This window comes from Carassius gibelio, chromosome B2, assembly GCF_023724105.1.
Source record: "Carassius gibelio isolate Cgi1373 ecotype wild population from Czech Republic chromosome B2, carGib1.2-hapl.c, whole genome shotgun sequence".
NCBI classification, from domain to species: domain Eukaryota; kingdom Metazoa; phylum Chordata; class Actinopteri; order Cypriniformes; family Cyprinidae; genus Carassius; species Carassius gibelio.
This window is the reverse complement of record NC_068397.1, coordinates 6,631,409-6,642,170: the sequence shown is the minus strand read 5'-3', so window position 1 is coordinate 6,642,170 and position 10,762 is coordinate 6,631,409.

Here is a 10,762-nt window from a genome sequence, read left to right as displayed (position 1 = left end):
TTGACTTCATTCAGGAGGATCATTGGTGACTTGCCCTTGCTCATGCAGACCAACTGTGACTTGACATTGGTTCATGAAGATCAATGGTGACTTGCCCTTGCTCATGAAGATCAACGGTGACTTGACTTGACTCCTGAGGTCTAACTGTGGTAGTGCTTAACTCATGAGTGTTAATGGTGACTTGACCTGACTCTGGAGTGTCAACGGGAACCTGACTCGGCTCTGGAGGGTCAACGGGGACCTGACTCTGCTCTGGAGGGTCAACGGGGACCTGACTCTGCTCTGGAGGGTCACCTGTCATTTTGCTGTCATTTTGCTGTCATTTTGCTGTCATTTTGTGCAGTGGTGCTGGGCTGGTGACCACATTGTGCAGTGTTGCTGGGCTGGTGGCCATCTTGTCTGGAGGCACCATTCTAGAGTCGGCCATCACACCTGGAGAGACAGGTGAGGCTGGGGTATCCCACTGAGACCAATGTTGCAGGTACATTATGAACCCCCAAAAAACCAAGATCTCCAGCTCATTCATTTCACATTCAGGCACTGGGTTATCCAGACAGGCGTTAAATAAGTCTTTCAGGGTCGCATCATTATATCCCATTACTACCGCCATGGTCCAGAACATTTGCGCTAAGGCACCCACCTCACTCCCCTTTTGACGGAGGGTGGATAGGTTTTGGAACCTCGCCCTTCGCTCCTCCATACTGGCTGGGGAACGGATCAGAAGTCACATATCGCTGGATCTAGCCATGCAGGGTCCCCGCGGGTCCTTAAAAAGTCTTGAAATGTCTTAAATACAATTTTCGATTTTTAAGGTCTGAAAATGTCTTGAATCCTGGAATTTTCCATATGAATGTCTTAAATTTCATGTGGGATCTTAAATTTCATGTCCGACTCGTCATTTTTATTTATTTTTTCAACCGCAATTTGACCAGCGTAACATTTGGGGGCAGCACTTCGTGGGTGCAACCTGCATCATTCCATAGGTGACATACGAGTAAGTGATTGATGAACGCGTTGCGATGATGGTTCGCCACCACGGCAGTTTGCGAAATCGCAACCATGGGCAAAGACGATAAAGCTGTGGACAAGACCACGATTGTCAGGTCTCGCTATCTTGGTTCTCAGTTTTTGAGCCCCTCAACGGCAGAAGACTTGCTGTAGCACTTTAAGGTAAGACTCTAAAAGTATCATTTAAAATTATTTGAATATGTTAAAATGCTTCATGTGTTTTTGTTATTTCCTAATGAATATTTGGGACAATATATCGATACGTCACAATTCTTGGATTGATTTAAATTTTTCCGAATGCATTGTGAATTGATTCTGAGCTTAGTTTTTGCACATTGCGCTCTAGGCTAGTTTTTAACCGAGCACTCAAATGCTCACGACGAAGAGCGCTCGTGCGTTCTGCTGAGTCTGATTATGTAATTGATATATTGCTTTTATGACGCGAGATTAATGTAAATGCCCCACTGCAAACACCCTTGTACTTCGCTTCAACCTTTTCGAACTTTATTAATTATTATTTTATAGTAGGTTCAAGTGGTGTGTGTAAGGCATATAAATCATGCAGTGGCATCTGCTGTTAAAAACTAAACTAAGAATTGATTCGAGAGAGAATCGCGATGCATTCAGAAAAATTGGAATCGATCCAGAATAATTTCTCGATTCAAAATGCATCGATATATTGTCCCAGCCAATCAGTTAAAAAAATGTTGTGGGTGGGTGACATCTAGGCATAGGACTACTGCATTATGGATGGAAGGCAGTGCTGTAAATAACATTATTATATAAAGCATTCAATATGCATTATGCTTCTTGCATTTTTTTTATGTGAAAAGTAAAATTGACAAGGAGGGAGGTGGACTGGTGTAGAACCAGGGGGAGGGACGGAAGGCCAGGTTCATAGAGGGAAACAGAGACAGGAAGTGAAAAAACAAAACAACAACCACGAGGAGACCAGGAGGAAGGTGGACCAGCGGAGGACCAGGCGGAGGGACGGAGGGCCAGGTCCATAGAGGGAAAAAACAACAAAAAAACAAAAAGGCCAAAAGGGCACAGAAAGTTCAGGGGCCCAGGGCCGGGCCGACAGGGCAGGAATCCAGGGTGGCGCAGAAACCACCACAGCCGTGCGGTCGAGACAGAAGCCCACCAGGGTGGTGCAGCAGACCACCACAGCCATGCGGTCGAGACCTAAGCCCACCAGGGCGGCGCAGAAACCACCACAGCCGTGCGGTCGAGACAGAAGCCCACCAGGGTGGCGCAGCAGACCACCACAGCCGTGCAGTCGAGACAGGAGCCCACCAGGGTGGTGCAGCAGACCACCACAGCCATGCGGTCGAGACATAAGCCCACCAGGGCGGCGCAGAGACCACCACAGCCTTGCGGTCGAGAAAGAAGCCCACCATGGTGGCACAGAAGACCACCACAGCCGTGCGGTCGAGACAGAAGCCCACCAGGGCAGCGCAGAAGACCACCACAGCCGTGCGGTCGAGATAGAAACCCAACAGGGCAGCACCGAAGACCACCACAGTGGGATCGATGGCACAGGAGAGTAAGTCTGGTTAGGTAAGCCTGAAATAGAGAACATGAACAGGTTAAGGGTGGCCTCCATGGCAGTGAGCTCCTGGATGGCCTCCATGGCCACCACAGGATAAGTCGAGCACTCAGGGAGTTCGGCGGATGCGTGACGAGGCTCTGGAAGTTCCGCAGAGACGTGAAGAAGCTCTGGTAGTTCAGCAGAGACGTGGAGAGGCTCTGGTAGATACATGGTGATTTGACTGGGTTCAGGAAGATCAACTGAGACTTGACTTCATTCAGGAGGATCATTGGTGACTTGCCCTTGCTCATGCAGATCAACTGTGACTTGACATTGGTTCATGAAGATCAATGGTGACTTGCCCTTGCTCATGAAGATCAACGGTGACTTGACTCCTGAGGTCTAACTGTGGTAGTGCTTAACTCATGAGTGTTAATGGTGACTTGACCTGACTCTGGAGTGTCAACGGGAACCTGACTCGGCTCTGGAGGGTCAACGGGGACCTGACTCTGCTCTGGAGGGTCAACGGGGACCTGACTCTGCTCTGGAGGGTCACCTGTCATTTTGCTGTCATTTTGTGCAGTGGTGCTGGGCTGGTGACCACATTGTGCAGTGTTGCTGGGCTGGTGGCCATCTTGTCTGGAGGCACCATTCTAGAGTCGGCCATCACACCTGGAGAGACAGGTGAGGCTGGGGTATCCCACTGAGACCAATGTTGCAGGTACATTATGAACCCCCAAAAAACCAAGATCTCCAGCTCATTCATTTCACATTCAGGCACTGGGTTATCCAGACAGGCGTTAAATAAGTCTTTCAGGGTCACATCATTATATCCCATTACTACCGCCATGGTCCAGAACATTTGCGCTAAGGCACCCACCTCACTCCCCTTTTGACGGAGGGTGGATAGGTTTTGGAACCTCGCCCTTCGCTCCTCCATACTGGCTGGGGAACGGATCAGAAGTCACATATCGCTGGATCTAGCCATGCAGGGTCCCCGCGGGTCCTTAAAAAGTCTTGAAATGTCTTAAATACAATTTTCGATTTTTAAGGTCTGAAAATGTCTTGAATCCTGGAATTTTCCATATGAATGTCTTAAATTTCATGTGGGATCTTAAATTTCATGTCCGACTCATCATTTTTATTTATTTTTTCAACCGCAATTTGACCAGCGTAACATTTGGGGGCAGCACTTCGTGGGTGCAACCTGCATCATTCCATAGGTGACATACGAGTAAGTGATTGATGAACGCGTTGCGATGATGGTTCGCCACCACGGCAGTTTGCGAAATCGCAACCATGGGCAAAGACGATAAAGCTGTGGACAAGACCACGATTGTCAGGTCTCGCTATCTTGGTTCTCAGTTTTTGAGCCCCTCAACGGCAGAAGACTTGCTGTAGCACTTTAAGGTAAGACTCTAAAAGTATCATTTAAAATTATTTGAATATGTTAAAATGCTTCATGTGTTTTTGTTATTTCCTAATGAATATTTGGGACAATATATCGATGCGTCACAATTCTTGGATTGATTTAAATTTTTCCGAATGCATTGTGAATTGATTCTGAGCTTAGTTTTTGCACATTGCGCTCTAGGCTAGTTTTTTTTTCTTTAGATAAAGTCTTAAATTTTCCTTTTAGAGGACTTAAAAAGGTCTTAAAAGTCATTAAATTTGCTGTTAAAAAATGTGAAGATACCCTGCCATGATGGAGTCCTTCTGTAACGATTGAACACAGGAAGCTAGAGATCCAATAGCAGTGTATTTAATGGGGTAATCCAAAAATCAATAATCCAAAAACAGGCATGAGATCATAACACAAAATCAGTCCGGAAACAAGAAACAAAAAACTAGAAAACACAAGGGAACGCGAGAAAATCGGGTGACGGAAAACAAGGACTCCATGAAAACAGAATGAGACAGGCTGGTATATATGGACAGGTGATAACGAAGAGAGTGGAGACAGTTGAGTGCAATACAGGTATGCAATTAACAGTGATGAAGGGACAAAGCTATGTGGGAAATGTAGTGCCTGCGGTGGGGTGACTATGGGGAAGTGAGACCACTAGTGGACACCCAGGGAAACACAGACCAGACACCGTGACAGAACTATACAATCTAAAATCATATAGTGATATCTTTAATACTTCTTTGCGTGTGCGTGTGTGTGTGTGTGTGTGTGTGTGTGTGTGTGTGTGTGTGTGTGTGTGTGTGTGTGAGATCAACGTTTTTATTTATATTAACAAAACAGGCACGTGCACAGGTAGGGCTCAACCTGTGCAGAGCACATGCCCTTTTTGCCCTTACACTCCGAAGTGCACTTTTTTTGGTGGTGTTTTTTTTTTTTTTTTAATCACTGCTATTGGTCACCCTTTACGTCTGTCTTTCTGTTTTACCAAATGAAAGTTCTTAAAACGAGCTTGTGTAAATCTTATTCGATCCTCAAGCGGTCAGTAAGCTGATAACTCCGCCCCCTCTCATTGAATCAACTGAAGTTCCACAGCAGCCGCACAGTAGACAACAGCTGAGCTGAACAAAGTTTTGCGAAGGGTAAATAAATATCTTGTTGTTTGAAGAAGTACTAATAAACACTGTCTATAAAGGCTCATATTTTATTTATTTGATGTCTGACTGACTCACTGAGACATGTGGGATGTCGCCTGAGAGAGAGGGCTAGCATTTGCCATCTAGTCATAGCCAATACATAGCCAACACTTAAATAGCCTGTGCAGATAGTAGCATTTCATCTTTTCATCCAAATGCATTTTACCACAGGAAAAACTGAGTGCTCCGTCTATATAGCTAAAAAAAACTAGTTTGTAACCTAGATGAAAATGTAATGTGATGCCCGCAGCGCAAAATTACAGAAGATCACTGAAATCTTTATATTTTATCATACAGAATGTAATTCGTGATTCATTCCAAGGCTTCATTTATTTGATCCAAAATACAGCAAAATCTGTAATATTGTGTAATATTTTTACAATTTTAAATAACTGTTTTCTATTTGAATATTTTAAAATGTAATTTATTTTTGTGATCAAAGCTGAATTTTCAGCATCATTACTCCAGTATACTCTTCAGTGTCACGTGATCCTTCAGAAATGCTTTTCACTGCAACTGTACTTTTCACACTATTTTTATTAATTTTTTCATTGCTGGCTTATTTTAGGGGAAAGTGTAGTGAATAAGAGACCTTCGAGAGACCAACATCCCTGGTCCACCACAGTATCAATTTTTTGCCAGATACATGGCTCACAGAAGGTTGCTGTTGTATTAGGTTTAAAGAAGCCCTTAAAACCCTGTTTATCTATATTATCTAATATTATTATTATGGTTGTTATTAATCGTGAATAAATCTAAAGCTTTTGAGACTATTATTTTGTGTTATTGAATTTGTCATGAAGATGTGACCATTTCTTCCTTTTATGCAGGCTTACTAAATAATCTTGATATAAAAAAAGGGGGGGGGGGGCCCTTTTTCAGTTTCAGCACATGCCCCTCAAAAGGTCTGTGCACGGCCCTGTAACAAAACAACATCCATCCAAACCAACAAACAAACGGGGAAGAGGGAATGACAGACACATTATCAATAATTTACTATTTGAAAGAAAAAATAAATAAATAATTACATGGTTGTCCTTTACAAATTCCAAAATGTAAGAAGAAAAACATTGCCCATTCATTTGTGCCATTGTACATTCACGGGCCTCTATCCCAAGGAGGCTATGAATCCAAAATGATTTAGCACACATGTTCGGAGTAAACCAGTTTAGTATTTTTGTCTTCTTTACAGCTCTAAAACCAACAAACAATATTTTCTACTTTAATGAACTTATCCAGGAGTTGAAATCGTCTTTGAGAAGACATAAACCTGGATTAGACGTGAAATCAATTTGTAGTTAAAAGTATAAAACAGAACTCCCATGAGTCCATTGGTTGACAAACTATTGGACATTCCCAAAACATACGGACAAAAGTACCTGATGATATAGTGTTACAGATATGGTAGTTATAGGTCAAATGAACATTTATTAATTATAATACCAAGATATCTAACGGTTAGTTTTACCTTAATTCCACATACATCTGATATATCAGAGTGATGAATTGTCACAAAATTTATACTGGTTAACAGAAATTCCAGAGGCATGCGAAAACAGTTTTAAAGCTTCTAATATAATAGGGACCTGCCTTTTGTCTTTTAGAAAAACACGTGTCGTCTGCAAGTTGACTAATCAAAATAGTGCGGTATGCAATTTGGATGCCCTCAATATTTAAACAATTCACTGTATAAAGATTAAGAAGCTCTGCAACTAACAAAAACAAAAATGACTCTCCCAATGACAAAACATGGGGAAGTTCCAGAAGACAAAGACACATTACTTGTGTGGTCTTTATACAGGGTCTGTACAGTTTTCACAAATGTAGGGCACAAAAGTAAGGCTTTATACATAAAAGACATGCTCTACTGTATCAAAAGCCTTATAGAAATCTAAAACCAGAATAAGCGCATCATCAACCAATTCAGTGTAATCTAAAAGATCTAAAACAAGAAAAATATTATTATATGTGTAGACCCTTCATGAAGCCAGATTGTGTGAGTGAGATAACTTCTAAGCAGGGTTTTAGTCTCCTTGCAAATAAAGCAGCTAAATAAAGCTAATAATAATAAAAATCAGAATTAAGCAAAGTTATAGGGTGTCAGTTATCTAAAAACATTTTATCTTTATTTGATTTAGGTATAAAGTTTTTAGGCGTTGCTTCATCTATTCAGACAATTCACCATGGTCTAAACACTCTTTGAAAACATCTCAAATAAAATATTTTATATCATTCCAAAATGATCGATGAGATTCAAATGGCAGACCATTGGGACCCAGACTTTAAATAAGTGGAGTTTTTGTAGTAATAGTAATCTTACCCTCACGAACAGCATAATTATCTTCACTTATATTTGGAATAAACTGTTCCACCTCAAATAAAAATGTATTAGATGAATCTGAATGAAAAGAAGAAGTGCTTTCTATACCTGTTACGTAGGCATACTTCACAGAAGGAAGACCAGGAGAATACAGAAGAATCATACTAAGGCCTATATGACAATTTATTTTTTTATGCATTGTTTATCTTTCTGAGAAAAATCTGTCACAATAATTAGTCACAATGTATCCCTTTTTTCTGGGGAACATACTGTACCTCTTATGTTTGTTTATGTTTTATAAATTCTTGAATTAAAAACTGACAAATTACACATTATTACTAGTTGTCTTAGGTTGTGTCTCTCTCTTATAAGAAGGTTACACAGAGTTTGCATGTGTTATTTAAAGTGAAGTAAAAACAGCAGTAATTCTACGGGTGATGTGAAAAACCACCCTAGGCACTTTGGATCATGGAAATCCATACTGAATATTCCTATTTAAAGCTTAGATACTCCATACATCTGAGTATGTTAAAGTGTCCAGTGCACATTAACTGCATAGACAAATATATTTTCTCCTGTTTATTTTCTCCCCACAGAACACACATATACTATGTACATATTGCATTTTCCCCATAACATCTTGAATTTGAAGTATTATCAGCAACAGTTATCATAAATGTATTCCCATTTTAAGCAACATGTAATGCTTAAAGCACCAACAAAGAGCCATGTTTTCACATAGAGGCATGTATTGTTGTTAACCAGTAGCCAGGCAACCTCCACAAGTATGGTGTTCCCCAGGGGTGTAGAGTATCACTGGTGTCTTGATGCTTCACAATATTTCAGACAAAGGAGTTAGCAAAGTCATTGCCTTTTTATGTCCAGAGTTGCAATTCCAAATGAATGAAACTGACAGACAATAGCATGAGTGAATGAATTGAAAAAATACCAGACAAAGCCTACACGTCCCTGAAATAATGGAACCTTCAATGCACTTAATTGGTGTCAGCCTTTAATCTGGTAAGTAAACATACAGACAGTGATACTTTTGGCATAATTGAAATAGTTTGACTTAAAAGTATTTGTGATTTGCTGATCAATCATACATATTTTTTATATATATGTCATAATTTTTATATGTCATATATGTTTTATGCCATATGCTAATATTCATTCGGTCAAGTCATCTTGAAGTTGACAAGTTTGTAGCCTAATAGCCACTGTTACACTACCTATTGTAAACAAACTGTGCACATAACCTAGCACATGACCATGCTATTCTCTGTTCATTTCCAAATCAATTTGAATGCCAGTTTTTATCTGAAGCTCTAGCAGCATGCTGCAACAATTCAGTCTTGAGCTGAATAAGTCTCATGCGATTGCCATTATCTCACCAGGCAGTATATGCATACCATAAATTAATTTCATAGCCTATCAACTGCGTCGACAGTTGAAACTAATTTGTAACATTGTGTTTTGTGTGAAAGGTCCTTTATGTGTCTAGCAAACTTTTGTTTCTTTCTTTCATTTCTTGAAACATGGGAGTAAATGGTGAATGGTTGTGGCATGAAACAGAATACGTTCACACCTTTAACCAAGTTCATTGACACCCTCAGCAACTTTAGTGAAAAGAATGCATGAATAATTTATGTTACTCACAGTTTTGATCAGTTTAATTGTTTTGCAAAACCTTAGCAAATAGTTAAATTATTATAGGCCAAAGAGTCAACACAGTAGGATACTTTTGACATTTAGTGCATAATTTCTTCATGACTGCTTATCTTTGCTATACTTGACACCAGTGCCTGTCCTACACACAAACTTTGTCAGGGGTCCCTGTAAGTGTGTTCATAAAAAACCCATAGTGACCCTTACAGAACAGAAAAAAGTAAGACAATTACAAACACTAAATATTCAAATATAACACTGCATAGTCTTCAAAGTATAAATTACACTATACACTGATTAAAATTAGTAAAGTTATTCAGTAAAGATAAATGAATGATTCTCAAATTTTCTGTTTTCTTTTTTATGAATATATGACAGAGTGGCAGCAGCAGGTTTTTACCGTGCAACTCTCCCAGAGAATCAAAAATGGGCAAAAGCAGGGTGCAATATGCTGGGGGGTATTTCCCCCTTTCTGGTCAATTTATCCCTGCCTCTGCTTAATTATTTTTATCCCGGTGGGGATAAATTTATCCCCCCCTCAAAGTGGTCAGTGTTACTACACTAGTGGCGAGACAGATCGCAAAACTTAACATGGATCCGTGGTTTGATTAAAGTCAATTTTATTTTAAAATGCGCTACTTTGGCTGGCTTTGAAATAGCTGCCTCGCATGCGCAGTCTCTCTGTATTCAGACTTGCTCAATGTCCCGCCCATGGCGCTATCTGATTGGTTACACCTCACGAGTAATAGCCTATCAACACTTGCGAGACGGTTGAAGCCGGTGTTCTGTCGATTTGTCCTACGCTGTCAGACTTTCCTACCTCGCATTAAAACAGTGGGTAGTACAATTCCGCTATTGTACAATTCTAGTCCGTTGGGCAGTGGAGTTGCTAACCTGGAGACTTTGTCTCTATCTAGCGACATTTTGGGCAATCATTATTTAGTCTCCGAGACTCTCTGGTGCTCCCGCATGAGCGTGAGGTCTCTCTTTCCCAGCGCGAGCCTCTCTCTCTGCATCTGCTATGTTCAGCGAGCGCAGAGAGAAGCAGCACTTTCAGTTAAAAATATATATATTCTGTTGCTTCTAACTCTATTTGACAAGCAAGTATAGCCGACATCAGTCCCAGCACAACCACTGACTTTATCGTACGTGTATTTGATTTCATTAGTGCAGATGTTTGAGAGCTAGTTGTGTAGTGGACCGCGTTTCAGTCATTATAATATTTATTCCGTTGTCTGACAACAGAAACATTAAAATATAGTAATAAAAACAGTTTTATTGAAAATTAAATTAAATGGCTAAATTAAATTGCAGCATAGGGAGAACCCAACCCCCACCCACCCCCCCCCACCCCCCTCAGTTTTTTTCACAAATTGAACCCTGGGCAAAAGGGTGGGAGCTGGTTGCTGAAGCCATACCCACAAGCTCAACGGCATTATCAACAGCGGCAAACCATCTGTCACTCAAGTGGCCACGCCCTTCATTATGCAGAACTTTAAGTCTTATTATAATTTAAACGGATGAGTTTAAAATTACCCTCACAGTTGTCATGAAGATCAAAATTAGCTATATAGACCAAAATCATTTTTTGCACCAGGCTGTAAACATGTTTTTTCCTGCTGTAAAGTTGGGCA